At 40.3% G+C, this 22294-nt stretch overlaps 2 protein-coding genes across 15 annotated transcripts in view; one reads left to right on the top strand and one right to left on the bottom strand.

Annotated features, from left to right (window-relative positions):
- Positions 1 to 22294, top strand: part of LOC144010872 (cytospin-A-like) — a 74145-nt gene that overhangs the window by 31306 nt on the left and 20545 nt on the right. The gene's annotated exons all lie outside the window — the stretch shown is intronic.
- dlgap2b (discs, large (Drosophila) homolog-associated protein 2b) overlaps positions 1 to 22294 on the bottom strand; it is a 67423-nt gene that overhangs the window by 37848 nt on the left and 7281 nt on the right. The window contains exon 1 of one of the 11 annotated variants that reach the window (XM_077511387.1): positions 21585 to 22201. The exons of the other annotated variants lie outside the window; for them this stretch is intronic. The gene's annotated coding sequence lies outside the window, so the exon portion shown is untranslated. Of the gene's footprint in view, positions 1 to 21584; positions 22202 to 22294 lie in introns of those variants that run through there. 11 annotated transcript variants of the gene reach the window in all.

The following is a 22294-nucleotide window of genomic DNA, read 5'->3' as shown; positions in this document are numbered from 1 at the left end:
AATTGATAAATAGTCCTAATGACTTGTGATTTCATAAGGTTCACACTAAACAGTATGCTGTCCCAATACTGTGACCCCTATAATGTATTTGACATTTCCAATTACACACAGTCATTTCCAGAACCCACACTGAACACATGTGAGATGCAGACGTGAGCTTTCTTGCCTCGCAGCTTACGCAACAGCTATTGTGGTGTAAGCGCCGCAGGCTATTTCCTCACTACCTTAAATATGCTTTTGTCAGCACCTGATGCAGTTTGTAACCCACTTTCATCCAGAGAGAGATGTCACACGCGGGGTGGGGGGGAGGTAGTATGAGGGCCAGCGTAGCAGAGAAAAAAAGAGAGGGGAAAGCCTCACTGCATGCTCTGCACTCACTGCGGGGAGACTAGTGTGCTGCCGGCTGCTAAGCTATATAGCTAAAGCTGTGCAGCGTTGTTACAGTCATCTCCTGGCCATGCATTTCCCAAGATGGTTGCATAACTTGGCATAAATGAAGCCTTCCTCCTCCACACCAATACACAGCTCAGTAAATGCCACAGGGAGGCACAGAGCAACAGGCAGCCAAACTGTAGAGCATGAATCACTGCGGTGAAAAAATATTTTCCATGTGGTAATTTTTGGATGGCTTTGGACCAAGCATAAGCTTCTGATCAATCTTACTCTTTATGCAGTCACTCAAACAGACACTAGCACTGAAACGTAGGGAAGACTAACTCTTGCAATCAGGGATGTATGACTGCTGAACTGTTATTGAGCTCTCCTCCTGGAACTGAATTTGCTTGCCTGGCCTGTCCATGAATTATGGGCGTGACTTACAGTATGAACTGAATCAATGTTTTGTTTGCATGGGAACTGTTCACGTGAGTCCACTCTCTATGACATTTACAGAATGGGAACACTAGTTATACTGATGTAGCAGGTAGGTAGATGATTTAAAGTGGCCAGTGACAAGCTACACTTTAATTTTTAGCTCCTTGCTGAACGTTGGCTCTTCGGACAGTGAGGCAATGATCACTCTCAGAGGCTTATCAGCAGAGGTGGGCGCATCAATGAATTTTGAGCGTCCGTCATTTGGCATTGGTCAACAGTCGGGACACCCTTCCGTCATCATCAATCCATCAATATTTCAAGCCGAACCGTCATTCGTCGATTGGGCAGCAAAATGAGCGTCCGTCAATGTTTCCGTCATTCGAATTGGGCATCCGTCAATGTTCCGTCAATCGTCAATGGGACGTCCACCATTGACGGATTGCGGAATTTATTGACAGGTTGACGATTACATTGACGGCCGAAAACCCACTTCAGTCAATGCTAGGTTTCGCGTCAATCATCAACAAAATTGGCGTCCATAATTGACAGAATGCTCACCTTTTCTTATCAGTAGTGTTGTACTCAAGACCGAGACCAAGACATTATCGAGACTAAAGAGTATTGTGATTGAGAAAAGACCAAGACTTCTGGAGGTCCTTTGTTGACCAAGTTAGTGACAAAAGACCAGAGGAGGTCGCCTACTGCTCTTCGGGAAGAAAAATAATTAAGTAACTTTACCTCAGCCTGGCCACTTGTGACAGTCTAAATCCACATAATGTAAACTATGACACAAAGCCATCAGATGTTAATGGTAAAGCATCATATTGACCAAAATGTGATAAGAAAAAACAGATTTAAATTTGATTCTACTGGAGATGTCTATGGCGAGATGTGTCTTTCCATACCACCACAAAGACTGACAATCCATGTGCTGTCGAAAGTAGTAGCTTGTGCTCATGCAAACACAGGGATTGCGGTAAATGTTATATAAGTGGAATGAGTGTTAGATCTTGCAACATCATATTCAAATGGATAGTGATTTATGCGGCAGAGGGTCAATTTACTGTTCCTTTTCCACCCACTTCAGCCCACCGCTGTTCTTGTTGCACTGACTGATGCTACAATGATGCCTCACACTTTGGACACAGCCTCTGTCCCTTCGCTACACCCTTCAACAGAAGAAAGGGCCAAATAAGGATCTCATAATTCATCACTACTCACTGTGCAGTAGCCCGTAAAGCCTCCTACGCGATCACCACTACATACGAACCCTTCAAAGGAAGATTGGCCTAAAACTTGCCAGAAATGGTCATAACACATAGTCCAGTCCATAATGTCTAATAACTTTGCTTCGTATCATGATCATATTTCATTCATGAGAGTAAATGAGTAAAAGGCTTTGTTTAGTTTCCAAAATATAGGAAAAGCTGACATGGAAACTGTTAATACAGAATGTTGCCATTCGTTTCACAGTCTGCGTAATAATGAGTCAACAGGCGCACTTTATATGCTTTTGTTTGTGTCGCTTGGTTAAGCCTCTGCCTTTAACATTCAGACCACAATTTATTTTCATGTGAAAAGATTTTTTTTTTTTATCTGCATGCTCTTCTGTTTACACAAAAACACTCCAAGGTACAATGAGGGCTTTTTATGATACACTGGTTTGGACATACGGTAAAATAATAGTCACGGATATTTGGCTTTCAGGTGAAATTTCAGGATGAACCTAAAATGTACCATAACCTTTACAGGTGAGTTTAGTTTGACACCATCTCTCCATATAACCCAGTGAAGTTGTACTGCATCTCAGATTACAGCCATTATTAAAATAAATCAACATCTCCCACAAACAGATTCAATTGAAACAGCTCATTAAGATCTCCATAAAGACTTTTTGGAGAGCTGTTTATTTTGATAGGTGGCATGTGTATATGATCATTAAGCTGCATCAATGAAAGCGAAAAATACAGCTGGAAAGCGGCTTGCAAAGCACCGTTGCTGCCTGGGGCGAGCACCTGTGGTTGATGCACCTTCAGGGCAGGGTGGAGGACACAAACTGGTTTTTTTTTTGCTTCTTTTGTCAGTGTCAATATGGTCCATCGACCCAAGTGGGTTTCCATGTGTAGAACTTCAGCACACTCAAGTTGGGGAAAATCATTTGCAGCCATTTCTAGAAGAATGTTTGTTCTAAAGTCATCAATATAGACAATTATGCTGAAGAGTAATGTAAATTCAAAACAAATTCAAACGTGCATTAGAGAAAATCAATGCCAGAAGTAAACAGGCTGTAGCCTAATTTGCATCATTCATAAAGTTCATAAACAAATTACGCCTTAAGTGGGAAAACTGTTTTCATAGGTAGGGCAATAGCTGCGTTGCTTTACGCTAGAGTGTGCCACGCATTGATTTTACCGCAGGGAAAGTGCTTTATCTGAATAATTTGAGGAAGCTAGGCACCATGCGCATAAATTATAAGGCAACCCTATTTTAATTTATTTAAGCAGCTCTACAAACATGCACTCGCTGCATTACTGACTCTAATTGTGCACGTACGGAATACCCAGTAAAAAAAGTGACTGGGAACCAAGATGGCCGATGAGTGACGTACAATATCTCACAGGCTATTCATGGATGGCATAAAGTAGTCTGGAATTCTAAAGAAGATTTAACCTTTAGGTACTCAAAACACCATGCACTGTTGCGCCGAGACTAATCGGATTATTCACACACTCCGACACAGCATCAAGGGTAACTGGCTTCAGTATCTTGTTCAAAGATACTTTCACATCTCATGTCTAAAAAGAAAAATGGTGATGTGGTCTATTGCCAACCAAGGGTTAAAAATAAAAACAAAATAAAAGGTTCTTTACTGCGTGAAGAAAAATTAGGGAATCTCAACCTTTCGTTCCAGACCAAAAGAGGGTCAACCACTCCTCCTTAATTACACCATTAGAAAAATAATGTTTGCGCAACAAGTCATTAGTTGTTTATGCCATATTAACCACAAGTGAGATGTCGTACACGTCTTAGTGTCATTCGGTTTATGAGCAAAGCCATGGAGAGCAGCGACACATAATTCAGTACTTATCTCCCTTTTAACTCACTAAAGTGTGAAAAGACAATTGCGGAAGCTCCTCTAGTTCTCTGTTAGCACACCAAGAAGACATGCTGCTAATGAAAGTAAAAACAGGATGTGGTGATTATTACACCGACGGCAACATCAGCTTCTGTTCTGAATCCATTATCATGCTATTACACTAGGACGGTGACAACTTGCATATCTTTGTCATGGCAAGTAACGAAACATCATTATGGTGGCCATGTGTTATTTTGAGAGAGCATGGGTGAGCTTGCTTTCATTCAATAGGGCAAATGAGAATAAAACAAGAGCATAAAAAGAATTAGATGAGACAAGTGAATATTTGCATTAAGGAATGTCACGGTAACGGCGATATCGCAATTTTAAAACTGCCATGGAGTCGTCGTCGTCGTCATGTTATTACATTAAAAGCAGCACATCGGTTCAAAATTGTTTTTCATTTCTGAAGTTCCAGCACCCTCTAGTGGTTAATTCGTTAGTGCAGTTTAATTTCAATTAGGCATGTTTTGGCCACCTATGTTGACGAACTGCACTAATAGCTAGATGAAGGGAAATGTAACATGTTTGAGTTCCTCCACAAATTGGCTCGATTCATAATGTGTGCATGCATTAGCAAGCCCACAGTTATTTCTTTGCTCCACCTATTTTGTACAAAAACACATTTTTTTATGTTTTTTTCTTTTTTTTATGTTGCCAACCCCACAATATCATGATAATTATCATATCGTGATATTATTGTATCGTGACGTTCAGATGGTACAGTACTGTATTATACAGTGATTGATTCATATCGGCTGGGAACCAATTTGCTCCGTATTATCTCTGTAGTCAACCAACTAAAAGTGCGTTCAGGAGCACATTTTCACACACACACACCACTGTGAGCTTGTAATAATGGCTAATGATTGGCTAATTGAATGGCTTCCTACTCCGTTCTACTCTATTGCATGATTGCTAGCTTTATTGTTATATATTTAAAGGACTACTGATTGCAGCAATTACATGGCCTACTGTATGTTCAGTCGTCATACAATGGATTTTGCAATATATACAAAAAAATGTACTCTAGTGTTGGTCGTGATTTTTTTAAATAGAAAATGCCATAAAAGTAAACTACTATACATGTTTTAATTATTGCTCTCAAAATCTTACATAAGGTTTGTCTTTTTTTTTTTTAACCAGATGGACATAAAGAAAGCTGGAATGTGATTGCGGAGAAAAAACATTGTGTATTTAAATGTTTAAACACCCACAGTCGGCGTTCAAAGAACTTAGCCTTTCCTGTGCCTTTTCTAAAAGATGTGTGTAAGGGCATCCTTCAAAAATAAAAAATAAAAAACTGTTGCCAGGCAACACCGGATATGTCAGTGGGAGACAGAAAGGTAGAGCGTAGCTGCATCATTGTACTTTTTTTCAAGGGGGGAATGAAACTATTAAGACAGAAAATTGAAGTCCAGGTAGTTTTACTGTGTGTCAACAATGAAAAGAGTCAAAATATGACGTGTTGGTAGATGATCATACCAAACCTCTGGTGACTGGTGTGTTCGGTGAGACGTCTTAAAAGATGTCAACATAAAACCAAGCTAAATGTGCGTCGAGGACTGCTCCTTAAATTAGTTTCTCCTGATATTATTACATATTTTCTTGTTTAAATTCAACATTTCTTGACAATAATATATTAATGTGACTTCACTAGTCCCAACATGACATTCTGATTAATATTACATTTTTAGAGTATGTGTTATGAAACAAAATCCAGCCATTTTATCCATCTCAGGGGGCGGCCATTTTGGCACTTGCTGTCGACTGAAGATGACATCACTGTTGCTCAGGGCTCAGCCTACGACCAATCAGAGTTTACCTTTCTTCTGAAGCTGCGCTGTGATTGGTTTCTACCTGAGACCTGAGCAACATTGATGTCATCTTCAGTCGACAGCAAGTGGAAAGATGGCCGTCCCCTGAAATGGATAAAAATAGCTGGATTTTGCTGCTTAACTCCTATTCCACTAAAGCAATATTAACCAGAATACCAAAAACACTAAAATTGGGTTGGCTTCCACTTTAAAAAGTCAAACTCTAATTAGTTTGGATTTTGAGTCTGTTTTACCTACATCATAATTATTTGCAGCTGCTAGAAAAAATACATGAGGCCTTTGGATTTGGTCATAAGAACATAGACATAAAATATCGAGAGAACATCTACAATTTGGTATGACAGTCTATGAATGGAGCGACTTAGCACTGTTGCTAATCACCCAAATCGCGTCTTTCCTGTAAAAGGTAACTGAAGAAAAGCACCAAATGCTCAATTAGGCAAAAACAAAAAAATCGTACGATAAGTAAAACATGAAACAAGGATAGGGTGTCATTGGAGGAAACCACGAAGGAACTGCTTTCTGGGTGAAAAGGAAAAAGTTAGACGTTTGTAAAAGATGCGCCTCAGAGCTATTATGACTGGACAGATGATACAGGCATCCGAAAAATCGCTATCGACTTCCTTTCTTCTGTTGTTGTTGTCCGGTATCAATCAGGCAATCAGCATTTGACAGCTTCGGCTTTGCAGTTTTTGTAAGCATATCATTCCCTTGCCCATGGCTCACCATTTGACATGGAAGAATTGTCGCCTGGCAAGAAGTTGTCTGTTCCCCCGACAGTCGCTCAGTGCCAGTTTGAGAAGCTTTATGGCCGTCACACTGTTCCAAAATGGAGCAAAATTGACGCTTCTTGAAACAGGAACTGATCGTTTATTTTCTCCAAGTCCTAATCTTTTGCTTCCAGTGTCTGGACAGTTGATTCAACCGTATATCGCCAATGACTGTCGTGGTTTGTTTGCATCATGGTTAGGATTTTGAATGTCTGACAGCGCGATGATGCTGTTTGTTGTTCAAGTGCCTGAAACTCGCACCTGAAGATGTGATGTGCAACGACGTATCCGCTCTATCACAGCATTGAGAAAGTGCTAGCAAATATTTCACAACTGTTGGTGTATCACTGTAGCAATTTGTGAGACTCTGCTAATAACGGTGCCAAAATACATCTTAAGCGTCTTCGCTTCCGCAGTGTCAAATTTCCCTTCAGGCATGCGAGTTGTGAACTCGAAATAAATCCAAACACATGCAGACAACAAACACGCCGGCTCAGTTCACTCATGTATGCACGAAATGCGGACCGCGCCAATAAGTCAGTCATCTTCCGAGGTGACATTCAGCTCTCCCGTGACACCATTTGCATATTTTGGCAGGCAAGCCGAAACAATCCGCGCCCTTCTCTCAGTGCTAATTCCCTTGTCTTTGCTGGCTTTCAAACCGATCGACCATGACTAAACTGGCCACCACCGCAGCGCAGCTATGAGCCAGAGAAACTGACAATGCAGTTTTATTATTCATATATTTAGTGCTGTGATTTATCACCCGTTCAGTGGACTTTTAAGTACAATATGATCTTCAAGTTCTGTATGAACCTCCAGTGGTATTTTGTCATGCCACCAGGAAGACAATGTTAGCCTCTGGTTGTCGACGTCATTTTCGAAATTACAATTTCTCTTTCAACATCAAGGACAAAAAGGCACGCAGAGCACAAATTAGTCCCGAGTTATTGTAAAACAAAATAACATTTTTGTCTATCTTGGTGAAGCAGCAGTGTCAATAGAATTGTTTTGATTGTTGGTCATTGGTGGAATATAATTACATTTTTAGAGTATTTTGTTATATTGGAGCCATATAATGTCATAGTTTCCTGTAATAATTGAAAATGTAGTAAAACTTGCATTTAGCTCAATTAAAAAAAACTGTAATAAAACCCAATAATGTAGCTTTTTTTTTTCAATTCTAGATAATGTAATACCTTATGACATTATTGGGGATGTATTTCATTTTATTTTTTTCCCAAAACACATAGTAAAAGCATCTGAGAATCTAGAAATTAGTTTTAAAATTTTTGTGTTAAATGTTTCAGAGTTGATTTCAACCCCAAAGTGTATTTTCAACACTGTGTGATTTATATACAGGTCGTGATTTATATAGAGATCAGTCTTGGAATCATTTGACAGAGTTGCTTTATTTAGTGTTAAACACTGCAGAGAGTTAATCCATGTAAGCTCCACCCACTTGTGATCACAAACAATTAGTACCTTTATATTTTGCAACTTGCTGTCGACTGAAAATGACATCACAAGGGCTCAGGTAACCAATCACAACTCACCTGTTTTCTCGGTTTGGTCATGTGACATTCACAAGCTGAGCTGTGATTGGTTACCAGAGCCCTTGTGATGTCATTTTCAGTCGACAGCAAGTTGCATTTTTTTTTTTTTTTTTTTTTTTTTAAATGGTACAAATTGTACATGAAAAATAATGAAAATATCAAATTTATTATAGGCAAAATATTAATGTTTGACTGCCAAAATGGCTAGATAAGTAACATTTCTCTTTAAATGTACCTGTTTGTTTTTTATTTAATAATGTTCACGTTTTCTTGTTAAACAATCAAAGACAAGTTAAGTTTTTAGTGTTGATACAGGGCATGTGGCACCCTACAATGTAATAATTTCCTGAAAAGGTTTTTTTTTTTTCTTCTTCTTACATTATTGGTGAAATTATGACAATGTTGGGTTTTATTACATTTTTGATTGAGTTCAGTGAAAATAATTACATTATAGGGTGCTACAGCCAGCTGTGTTTTTAGTTACACTAATACTTAACATACCAGACATCTTTTAGTATTAATGGATTTATTAAAGGGGGGTGGCCTTTACAGGACTGTCTCAGAAAATTAGAATATTGTGATAAAATCCATTATTTTCTGTAATGCAATTAAATAAGCAAAACTGCCATACATTGTGGATTCATTACAAATCAACGGAAATATTGCAAGCCTTTTATTATTTTAATATTGCTGATTATGGCTTACAGCTTAAGAAAACTCAAATATCCTATCTCAGAAATATTAGAATATTTCCTCAGACCAAGTAAAAAAAAAGCCATAATCAGCAATATTAAAACAATAAAAGGCTTGCAATATTTCAATTGATTTGAAATGAATCCAATGTATGGCATTTTTGCTTATTTGATTGCATTACAGAAAATAATTGACTTTATCACTATATTCTAATTTTCTGAGACAGTCCTGTAATTTGACAAATGTGTATGTGCATATATATATATATATATATATATATATATATGCTTATGTAGTACTGTATCTCATTAAACATTGTTTGATGGCCTCCATCACTCACTGAAAAGTACATTTCCACCACTTCCTTTCTTATCATACTTCTGGACACAACTTGGTTTGGTGTTTATCTCACAAGGGGGGTGGGAAATCCATTACATTCAATTTTCCAATCAATAAATGTTTTTCAGACAGTGATGAAATGTCAACTTCTGCTCTGGACTTGATCTTAAAGCGTTGTTGTAAAATTCAGCTTCCTAGATGCATACAAACTGCAGTGCAGACAGTGTTTTTTTTATTTTTTTTTTGGGGGGGGGGGGGGGGGGGGTAATAACGTCCACAGAGACACATGGTGGCATCAGTCACAGTACAGATAATTGCAGCCACCAGCTGGCAAATGTTTTACTTAAGTGAAAAAAATGAGGTGTTGATTTGAGGTATGCCATTTATTTATGTAATTTATGTATTGCAGTATCACCGCTAACTTCTGATGTGACTCTATGTCATCCATGTACAACTACCGGCAGTCTTCCTGATGGTGTACTGAAAAGGTGTAACGTTCTGTGTAGTGTGTAAAAAGCAGCTCAGTTTCACCTAGCATGATAGTGTCAAAGAACATCGCAAGTGCATTCAGCCACATTCAGGTCTGAATAGTTACTTAAAGTCGGAAGAGATTAAGGCTTCAAGTGTGCCTTTTCAAAAAGTTCCCATGGGCTACCGAAGCTGAAACAACTTGAAATTCCTTTTTTGTAGCAAGGCAATAATCATGAAGATAACTTGATCTCAGCACTAGATCTCAAGTGCCATCACTGACTCATTAAGCGGGTGTTGCTCCCCCCCAAAAAAGGGACAGCTGGCTGCAAGTGTCCGTGTCATCCAGACAGGCCCAGTCAGATTGGCCTCCTCCCAAGGTCACAGCCAGTCTCTCAAAGAGTTCCTGGCATCACGGCAGCACGTGGCAATAAAAAAAAAAAGGGGGGGCTCTGTCGCTACACATCCATCACAGAACGGGACGGTTTTGCACTGCAAAAAGGACAGCAGAAAATTTAAGTCAAGAAAATATAGTAAAATAAGAAAATTACTTTAAATTTTATTTCAATTTACCTCAAAATTTTTGAAAAATACGAAAATACTCAGCCCATATCGACCACAGCCGTCTTGAATATACGATTTTTAGACTAGAACAGTGGTGTCCAAACTACGGCGCGGGGGCCATTTGCGGCCCTCCGCCCATTTTTTCAGTGGCCCACGACATATGCTAAAAATGGCATTTGACTCAGTTCAAATCAAATAAACAAAACAAAAATGTTTGGAGATGGTCAAAGAAGGGAGGGTGTCAAAAAAAACACAGGTGCAATTAAAGGTTATTTTAGTTAACTAAAACTAACGAAATAGTTAAAACTAAAATTCTAAAAACAATTTGGTTAACAAAATAAAATAAACGAAAATGCTTTTTAAAAAACAAACGAAGTGAAATTACATTTTATGTTTACAAAACTGACTAAAACTATAATTATAGTAAAAATGTACTTCGTTTTAGTCTTTAGTGTGATTTTTAGTCGATTTATTTTGATATAAACCGGAATAATGACGTTTGAAAGTATGTCACACAGAAGTGATGTCATCTAGCAGCAGCCAATAGAAAAGCACCAAAATATGATGTCGCTCCCATGGTGTTTTTTAAATATTGCGCACAAGTAATACACTTTAAAAAAAAACTAATACTAATCCTGAAACTAACAAACTAAACTAAAACTAAGCATTAAAGAACTAAAACTAATAAAAAATAACAGAACCACTCTGAAAACTAATAACTAACTAAAATAAAAAATTCCAAAACTATAATAACTCTACTGGAATATTACAAATAATTTGGTTTATATACTGTAGCATTTATGTGTTTATTTAGTTATTTATTTCTTTATTTATTTCTTTATTTATTGAAGAACATACTGAGAACACTGACAATCTCGTTGTTGGTACAAGGTTTCCATCAGACTGACAGTTTGGCTAAAAGTATTGGTAAGTGGAGGCCATTACACATACCGGCTGAGGATCACTTTTCGAATTAGAATTTAAAGACATTGAACAATTCAGTGTTGAAGTGCAAAGTGAGAGTGCAGCTCATATTCAATTAGATTCGCGTGACTGAGCCAGGAGATGTGCTAAACGCTGTTAGAAAAACATGCTTCGTCATCATTTTTACTCCACACTTACACATTGCGAAAAAGAATCAATATCAGCTGGGTAAAGCCTCATAAGTCACGGCGCACCTAAGAGCACAATTGTGCAAAAAAGATGGCGCTAAAACTTAACTGAACAAAATACACATGTCATGCAAAGCTTTATAAGTCACGTCATTTAAAAACCGTTCAGCAGGTTTGGTTTATTCAAAATTCTTTGTCATCACGGTGACCGAGACAATACGACCTGGCTGGAGTGTTTTCTCTGCCGTCTCACAGTATCCAGGCAACAGCCAACCGCCGTACTTATTACATCATCCGCCAGGCCGGGCCTCCCTTTTTTTTTTTATTAATCTCCAAACAACCTTTCGATGATCCTGACGAATGACGAGCAGAAGTGGAAAAGTGATACTTCACAATGACGTGTGGCATGTTGGATTTACACTGCATGTCCATGTGCCGATGACATTATGTTGTTACGCTACACCAGGGGTGTCAAACATAAGGCCCGTGGGCTGGATCAGGCCTGCAAAGGGGTTTAGTCCGGCCCGCGAGATAATTTTGTAAAATAAAAAATAAATAAATAAATAAATAAATAAATTTACAAAAAAAAAAAGGTAATGTCGGACTAATTAATCAGTCGGCCACAATCTAAATATATAAAATTTGTCACTTCACAAGCAGTCCCTGTACGGAGGAATTGTCCTGGATGTCATTATTTTACACACAACTTAAAGTTACGGTTTGTTTAATTATTATTATTGTTATTATTTTAATCATACACCCACAAACGTGTTAAATACGACACAAATTAAATTACTGGTAACACAAATGGATATGACAAGGATTAGCATCCTTATAACGTCAATAACTGTGCCACGCAATGCATTCTGGGAACAATATATATGAAAAACAGGTCGATTGAACACATCCAGGACTCCGTTCCCATTTGCATTTGTATTATTTTTTTTGCAACAATTAGATTACAGTTGAGCGCCGTAATTTAGGGCTGGCACAAAAATAGCGAAAATCTGCGTATAATTGACGGCAATCGTTTTTTAAGTTATATACCGTTATTTTCCCGATGCGACCCCCATTGGTAATATATTTTCCTCCATGCGGCCCCTGAGCCAACATGAGTTTGACACCCCTGCGCTACACGTATCACAAAAGTCGACCACGGAAAAATGGTTGACAAAAGAAAAACATCTACAAATTGATTCAAACAAATCAAAATGTGTTTGTGTGATAGCACCATGTGTATGTTTGTTTACGGTGATCTAGTAAGATAAGAAATAGTACCGATCAGGGAAATCAGCCACAGTTTCACTAATTGCACGCCTCGACTATTTGACTGTTCGTTATGAATTAATTGGCAGCTTGAGAACAACATTGTCACATTAGCATGTTATGGAGTTTTTATGTTAGACGTGTTGTCAAATTGCTGCTCACACAATCTGCGCACATTAGCATTCATTTGGAGCCATTTGGGACCACCTAATGAATGTAAGTGTAACATTAAGAGTGCACTTTGATTCGGTGTGGAGAAAAAAAAGGGTCGCGAAAGCAACAGGATGCTTCTTCTTCTTCTTCTTCTTCTTCTTCTTCTTCTTCTTCTTCTTCTTCTTCTTTTTTTTTTTATGGGGGGGGGGGGGGGGGGGGGGGTGACTAACTTTGCCATACAGGTACTGAAAACTAACCCGCGTCCAGTCGTGTCTACTAGTCATGTCCATGATGGTTGAAAAAAATTACTACACCTGTCTACAAATGGTTACATAGCAAAAATACAATCTTAATAGAGTAACATTTTTTTTAAATGTGATCTGCTCTATCATATTTTTATTTTTATAAAACAAAAAGCCAAAACCATAAAAAATAAAGCCAAAACCATGAATAAGTTAAAAAATAAAAATAAAAATGCCTGACCAAACTGTGATTTAGCACATTAGCATTAGCGCTCTGAATTCCCCATGTGGACACATAGCACCTGGCAGGTGCTTCTGCTCAGTGTGAGTCAGAGCACTTTGACTATTAACACACAGCGAGTAGCATGGCACTGAAGTGGCACCAAAGCCATCTGGTAATGTCAACCTTTATAACCACAGACACACACACCGTGCACCTTTACAAAGAAGCTCAAATAAATACACAAGTACGTCATGACAACAAAGTGAGGTGGAGTTTTTAGTTTTCTTATTTTATTTTATTTTGACATCAATATTTTCCCTTTTACCGAAAATGAATATCGGCTCAAAATATTGGTTATCGGCCTCCTTGACTACTAATAATCGGCCCTGAAAAATCAATCTTTACTCTTTAATGAGTGGATTTAATGATAATGATATACATTATACGGCTACATTTTATGGTTTACTGATAAAAGGTACCATTTCAGATGGTGAGCACTATACTGTTAGTTAGAGGTGTGCAAAATTTCCGATTCTTAGATTATTCACGATTCGGCCGTGGAACAATCGAGAACGATTCACAAACGTCCAAATTCCGATTATATAAATATGCCAAGGGAAGCGAAACTAAAGTGAACCGGAGCGAAAAGTACGCGGAACTGAAACGCAGTAGCGCGCGCGGTCTTCGGGACGCTTTTGGGACGGACCGAGAGTACACATCCACAACTCACGCCTCGAGATTCAAAACAACAACAAGCATGGCTGAGCTGACCAACCCACCTCTTCGTGAGATCAGACCTGCTCCGAAAAGGCAAACAACTTGAGGCGGAAGTATCAGCTAGCTGGCTGCAGTGCGTCGGTTAGCGTTCTACAGGGCGCCGCGCAGTGATACGAACGAACGAACAGAAAAGTAGTGGCTGGCGGTAATGGCGTCTGACTTTATTCAGAAAAGAGTATTGTGGTGGAAATGTATCACGCTTTTGAAAACAAATAGTTTTTAGAAGAAAAACGCTTTATTTCCGAGACCCCAGCCAGCTTGCTGGACTATTTTCCTCTCGTCCAACGCCGAAGTCAGCGCTGATCGCACACACGGGAGGTGAGGATCAAATTGAGATTCATGTTAAAAAAGCCGAACGATCCCATTAATGTTTACACGTTCATGTTTACACAAGTTAAAAAGCAGAAAAGCACTTGAGGGGTTTTTTTTTTGTACCTCTGAGAAACTTTAATGTTTACATGTTCATCTTTACACAACTTAAAAAGCAGGAAAGCACTTTTTTTTTTTTTAGGCATTTGTATTGAAGTAGTAGTTCACATTGTCTTTCATTTATACCTCAGTGCACTTTTGAGTGGATAAAAATAATATATTTTTGCTCAATGCTATGTTTTATTCTGTTGAAGACTGAATATACTTAAAAGCTGTTGTTACAGAATGAGGACTTGAGTATTTTATTTACTGTTTTGAACTGTTAACTTGATACTGAAATAGTAGTTTATTTAGGCCTGAGAGGACTTTTGTACTATTTTTGTAACTAATGTACGAAACATTAAAAGCACCAAAATACATTGGGGGTTTTTTCTGCTGCCTGGGGGGGAAATCAATAATCGTTTTATAATCGAATCGTAGCCTCTGAATCGTAATCGCAATCGAATCGTGAGGTGCCCCAAGATTCCCACCTCTACTGTTAGTACCGTATGAATGTAACGATATCCAAACATCACGATATGATGTTATCACGATATGATGTTATCACGATATGACGGTCACGATGCGATAATTATCATGATATTGTGGGGAGGTTGGCGATACAAAACGACGTTACAATATTGTAAAAAAAAAAAAGAGCTAACATATTGACTATGTTCACAAGCATATTATGTGCCCATACATGTGAGCATGAGCGTAGATTTTAAACATAGAAGGGCCAAAACATGCCTTGTGAAAATTAAACTGTATTAAAAAAAAAACTAAAACAAACTAGCCACCAGAGGGTGCTAGAACTGCACAAATGGAAATCAACCCAACTTTTTAAACAGGTGTGCTGCTTTTAATATTGTGACATGACGACGATATATTTTGACAGTTTTAATATCACGATATCACGAGATTGCCATTATCGTTATATCCCTAACCGTATGTATCATCTCTGAGTTTATTAGCTCATTTTTGCTTCTCCCATCTTGTGCGTGCCCTTAACGGCAAACTAACAGAGAAAGCAACGACGGATAAGTTCTGCTATTACAAAACATGGAGGAGTGCTGCCCAAATGACTGCGATAATTTTTCATCTGCAAAGGGGATGAGAGCAGAAGAGTGGGCGTATTTATTTATTTTTTTGACAGATTGAAATTTAATCCACTATAATTGCTCTGTATGCAGAGAATGCAGAAAGGAAAAGAAAGGTGCTGCAAAGCCTGAGCCAACACGAAAAAATCTTTTCAATCCTCTCAGTGATCACCTTCCAAAAATTGCGCAGCCGATGCAAGTTTGCTGTTTGTTGGCGATATCAGTGTCATTTTTGTAACTTTTGAGTCAATTTCGATATTCCTTGTCTCCGCTCCTGAACTTCTTCACCCTCTCACTTTCCTGATGCCGCTCTTTCGCCATTCCTCCGACTCGCAATGTCTCTCACGCATACAGTAGACACGGTACATTAGCTTTTACGGTTTGTCAATAATGTTCATTCCTTGGTAATCCAGCCTTCATGACACGCCTACATTTCAAGATTATGCTGGACAAAGTGAGAGACAACAGTGAAACACATGTGAATGTGAATGTGCATGTGAAAATATGCAGCCCTTGGACGCACCGTTATTATCTCCCACACAAACACACACTGGCCCAGATCCCTATTATGAAGCGGCACTGTTCGATGGAATGTACAGCAGAAGCGGGTGGGGGGGGGGGGGTGCTACAGCTCCATGAGCATCTCCATGGAAACAGGCTGGAGAGCAACATTTCCCGCTCAGCATACTGTCAGAGACTGAAGATGAATCGAGTCCTCATTAAGGGAAGCCAAAGCATAACACCACACACCGGGAGGGTGATTGTATTATTAATTGCAACAGCTTTTTTTTACCTGCAACATGTTTGGACACACACACCTGGATGAAGGGGTTTCCTCGTGAAAAATACAGAGGAAGTTCCAAAGTTGAACGCCTAACATATCATTTGACGTTTGACCTGAATATTCAGAGAGCGTAACAATGCTGTGCAAATTTTGAACATCAAACTGTGATAATGTGGAAGGTGACCAGTGTTACGGTTGAGGTGTGTTGGTGGGCCAAATGCAGAGAAGCAGGGCGATGAAGCAAAGAATGAGGTAATAAAACAAACAAAAAAAAGTTTAAAAAAACAAAAACGAGGAGGCCAAAATGAGCTACAAACTAAGAAACAAAAACAACAAAGTCCAAAACGTTAAACGAGACAAGGCGTGGAACAAAACCGGCAGCATGACGAGAGGAAAATGACAATGAATCGACACAGACATAGGGGAGACAAGAAACTAAATGCACACGCACATACTAGTTGACACGATGAGACACAGCTGGACAAGACACAAGTGGCAGAGGGTTCTGAGAGGTTGACACATAAGGAAGTCAGGCAAACACAGGTGGGCAGGACAATGCTTGATGAGACAATGGGAGACACACAATGTAAAACAAAACAGAATGTAACAGATCATAACAGAAACTTAAAGGAACATGATGACAAACTCAAACAAAACCCACTGAAAACTGGAACCTTGACAAAATCAAAAAATCAAAAACAAACCAAAATCCAACCCAAACCATGACAACCAGAGTTTCAAAATTTAAAACCGGGACACTATAATTTTGCTAAATCAAATATAAATTCTCACACGGAACTATAACAAATTTAATCGCTAGTCAGTCTGGTGACTGGGTTGTGTTACCGCTTTAGTTAATGCTATATGTTATCTTGGTTGATAGTTCAACAGTGCTAAACAAGGCAATGCACTCAACATTATCCAACCAATTTTGCTCAGTGCTCTGACTGGCAACAACAGCGTTAGTAGTTACTAGTAGGACGACATTTCCCATGATTGTTAGACACGGAAGCAGGAAGTAGTTCTAGTTCCGGTATGACGAAAGTGGTTCTCAACCGTGGTCCAGCCTGTTTTCCGTCTCCAACAACCAACACGGGTGTTTCCAATTATCAGCTAATCAGCAAGCTCTGCATGAAGCCCGATAACGATCCTCAGCCGTGTTGGCTGAGGGAGACATGGAAAACAGGCTAGATAGGGGTACTTGAAAGACTGGGTTTGAGAACCACTGAGCTAGAGCACAGGTGTCAAAGTCCTACAGGTTTTAGGGGTTTCCCTTGTCCGATACACCTGATTCAAATGGTCATCTCATCAGCAAGCTCTGCAGGAGCACAATTATGAGCCTGATCATCAATCAAGTGTGTTGGAGTAGTGAAACCTCGAAAACAGAACTCTGGCCCTCTAGGGCTGGACTTTGACACCTGTGATTTCGAGTTTTTTTTGTTTCATAGTCATAGGTATATACTTTCGATACAGTACATAAATTAAATTGAGAAACATACATTAAATTACATCATCCCTCCATCATCCATTAACTGACCCGCTTTTCCTCACAGTACATTAACTCATTCACTCCCAACCATTTTCACTTAAGTGTTTTCCTGGATTTTGACTGATTTTTCAAGGCCCGCGAAATATTATGTTCTATTGCTATAAAAATATGGAACATACCAAAAGAGAGATTAGAGTCTCTTCTATTATCAGGGAAAAATAGTATATTCCTATCAGTTTCCAATGTGCAGCAATTAGCAATAGAACATAGCTAAGTTGCATCGTTTTTCTCAATTCTGCTTAGAACTGTGGGAAAACTGGGAGTTTTAACATGGCCTGGTTGATCTCTTATACTCTGCTGCCACTCAACCATTTTCTGCAGTAGAGAGACTGCATAAAAGCCTTCTCTATGCTCTGGCATAAAAAAAATAAAATAAAATAAAAAAAGTATAAATACGTCTTTAGGACACAAAACATTTAAAATATGACGTATTTATACGTTTTTGGGAGCTAATGAGTTAAATTGAATTCTTATACAGTATAATGTAATAAAAACAACATGAATATGCTTACTGTACATAGATGGTGGAGGAGTTCATGTGAGGCTGCTGAAGTGGTTTGTTGGGTGTAACGTTTTCAGGAAATTGTTTTCCGACTGTCCGTGAAGTGCACATGGATGTCATTGGCGCATATGACGAGTCAAGATGGCGACCGCCGAGTCAGATTCAAGTGATTTCCGAAGCTTAGTCAGTTGAAATGTGCAAATCTGCGGGGTTGTGGCAGAGCGGGGCACTAAAGTACAATACTGTACCATATTGTATGATGTGGTGCACACTTAAATATGAACTTGCAAGCAAAATAGAGCTTTTATGGACATCAGTCAGCCTTTGTTCGTATCTGTGTAAGTCAGATGTTCGTAACTAGAGGACTACCTGTACATCACCCATGTCACAACTTAGACCTGGTTTTACCTGGTCTAAAGTCTGGTCTCCATTTGGTTACCATATTGTTACTTACTAGTCTTTAGTATGCTCCGTCCGCACATTTGCTTTGTGTGCAATCGCTCTGGACTCGACGAGTTTGCCAGCGAGCCAGTGTGTCTGTTTGTGTTGCTTGTGTGCTACAACCAGAGGTGTCACGCAGGAAAGCCCTTTATTGGCAGATGTTTTAGTGACAATGACAGAGCTGGCTTGTGCCAACAAATAAATGGCGCAGCGAGAAATTCACGCTTGGGCCACAGAGCTGCAGGTGACGCTCAGCGGCGGCTGATACTTGCGAGTGGGATCCTCTATTTGCTGTACTTTTTTTATATTTAGCGTATATATACATGGGTCAGAGAAGAGTGTTCATTTATGTTCTCAGCGCGCAGCCAATCATATCGATTATGAGCTACGCTTGAAATGTGAAGCGGACTTCTCTGAACACTCTCAAACTCACCCTTCCACTCACTCGTACGCCCCCGCACAAGCCTTGCTCACAACCAAACATGGTCATGTTCCAAAGAGTGCCAGCGAGGATTAAAATGGAAAAGTATGATTCTGGTTATTCTCAGATGGTTTTAAAGAGGAGAGCGACTGATCAGAAAACATTTGAATTGGAAATAGTACATGGTCAATTGTGATGAACCGCAAGAGGCGCTCAATCATTTTTATTGCCTCCAAAACACACACAGCAAAACAATTATCGACTACCATAGAACTCAGTAGATCCAAGACGCAGCAATTCCATTTATGATCTCAATCGCAAAATTGTAAACCATCCAAGATTTTGACTTCCTACGTAATGTAGTACCTCAATTTTGACCACAGACAACTGCCTCATCACCAACGATGGTGAAAAGTCTGCAACAGGAAGTAGAATGGTTGGTGTCCTCCTAGTGCACCCAGCACAACCTAAAACTGAACCTCCAAAAGACTTTAGAGATAATTGAGGACTTCAGAGAATGGTGCCCTTCACAATGTCCAACTCACAATATGATATAATCCTGATATTAGGGGGCAGCACGGTGGATGACTGGTTAGCACGTCCGCTTCCCAGTACTGAGGACTCGGGTTTGAGTCCAGGCTCCGGCCTTGCTGGGTGGAGTTTGCATGTTCTCCCCGTGCCCGCGTGGGTCTTCTCCGGGTACTCCGGTCTCCTCCCACATTCCAAAAACATGCATGGCAGGTTAGGTTAGGTTGGGCGCTCTGAATTGTCCCTAGGTGTGCTTGTGAGTTTGATTGGTTGTTCATCTCTGTGTGCCCTGCGATTGGCTGGCAACCAGTCCAGTGTGTACCACACCTACTGCCCAAAGCCAGCTGAGATAGGCTCCAGCACCCCCCGCGACCCTTGTGAGGAATAAGCGGTCAAGAAAATGGATGGATGGATGGATGGATGATATTAGAGGCACAAACAAATGAATTTTGATTCAGTTACTGGTTTGGTCTGTAATATGAGGAAAATGAGCAAAAATGATGATCACTTTTTTTCCAACGATAAACATCAAACTTTCATGGAGGGCTACAGAAACCGGAGAATATTTACTGTTGAGGAGCTGAAATTCCAAGCATTTGGACAATTTTAAATTAAATCAATATCTAATATATTAGGGTGAGAAGTTCGGTCATCCGGGAGGGACTCAGAGTCGAGCCGCTGCTCCTCCGCGTTGAGAGGAGCCAGTTGAGGTGGCTCGGGCATCTGGTTCGGATGCCTCCTGGACGTCTCCCTGGGGAGGTGTTCCAGGCATGTCCCACCGGCGGGAGGCCCCCGGGGACGTCCCAGGACACACTGGAGAGACTATGTCTCTCGGCTGGCCTGGGAACGCCTTGGGATCCCGCCGGCGGAGCTGGTTGAAGTGGCTGGGGAGAGGGAGGTCTGGGTTTCCCTCCTGAAGCTGCTGCCCCCGCGACCCGACCTCGGATAAGCGGTGGAAGATGGATGGATGGTTCAATATCTAATAATTATCACTTCATTTGATAATTGATTAGTTGACGACTAATAGATTAATCGTTGCATATCTACATGATTTATCATGATAGAGTGGCTGTCCGACCAGTTACCACCTGTTCACAATGCTTATGTGCAAATGTGTCTTAATTGTTACAAGCTGCGTTCTAAAACCGACTCGTATCATATAAAGGTTGCGTAATTACAGTATATAATGCATTGCTGTATCAATATTTTGTCACATTTATTGCAAGCTATATTTCTAGCCAAGTTTCATGTCGGTTCCACTGAGCAGTGCAGCCTGACTTTTTTCGGGGCCAGTTTCTGCATAATTATAGCACAAGTGTTTTAGCTAAGACACCCACTCACAAATCCAAAACGCCTGAAGCCCTCTCAAACAGCAGGAGGCTGAAATTTCATATCACTGCAGCATCCCCGTTTATTAGCCATTACTAATTCAGACACAAGGATAACGGGGTCAACCTTCCTGAGGTAACGTCAGGCTTTGAGCTGCTCCAATCAACACCAGCTGACCGACCGGCAGCTTTGCCCAAAAATCCGACAGATGAAGAGGCGTATGTTCACCAAGCAGATCCATATGAAATGATTACATAATAATTGAATAGCATGAAATGAGACGATGCTTGTTTTGGAGCGAAACATGTTAGTGCACAGTGAGGATGATCAAATCCCAATGTTGCCCATGGAGAAGCTTGGGTGAGGGGCAATCCCTCCCACCCTGTTGGAGTCGGTCACAAACAGACACCTGCACATTGTGAATGAGTGGAGGAGGCTCCAGACTGCTTCATGACAACATACGTACATACACAACTTCTCATCTACCTGTTCAACCTGCACACTTTGAGCTGCAGCAGTTTAAATCTTAGCACAAAAAAAAAAAAACTGCAAATGTGGAGGAGTGGTCTTACCGTGCAACGAGCCTATGTCGCGGAGACATTGGAGCACATACGCTGCGTGTCATCACACGATGAATGGGAAGCGGCGGGCAGCCGAGAAGGTGTTTCACATCAGAAGATGGGCAACTGCTCCTTTTTTTTTTTTTTTTTTTTTTTTTTTTGAAAAGCCCTCAGAGGAAGGGAGCGTAGACGAGGAGGGGGAGGAAAAGGAGGAGGAGAAGGAAGAGGAGGAGGAGGAGGAGGAGAGGGAAGGCAAGAGGAGACAGCAGTGTGCCGGTCTGGGCTGCTGTGGATCACCTGGAGCACCGTCGGGCTCCGCATTTACTCCTCCACTGCGGTAGCGCGAGCTGCTTGCTTGTTTCACGGGCTCCCACACATCACCGCAAAACCAGGATGCGGATTTCTCCACGGCGCCGGATTCAGGATTCTGCAGCGCTGTTGCGCCTACAGACCCCCCCTATCCCATCAGCATGCGTGCTGACGTCCTCTCTCAAGTCCGCATTTGCGCCTTTCCCTCACTTGTAATCTCAGGCGGCGGGTGGCGCTTTGTTAGCACTTGCGATGAGTCACAGGTGATGTTCTCGCTTGTGCGTGCCGGTAATGAGCGTGCGTGTTCATAAAACGTCAAGCTCCATGAGGCCTCGGCCAACATCATGGATCATCACTGGCGCTGAGATGACGTCACGACAAACGGAACGGAAGTTGTTTTTTTGGCTAACGTG

Source organism: Festucalex cinctus, chromosome 21 (assembly GCF_051991245.1).
Source record: "Festucalex cinctus isolate MCC-2025b chromosome 21, RoL_Fcin_1.0, whole genome shotgun sequence".
Classification (NCBI taxonomy): domain Eukaryota; kingdom Metazoa; phylum Chordata; class Actinopteri; order Syngnathiformes; family Syngnathidae; genus Festucalex; species Festucalex cinctus.
Note: the sequence above shows the minus strand (reverse complement) of the source record. Positions and strands in the feature narration are given on the sequence as shown.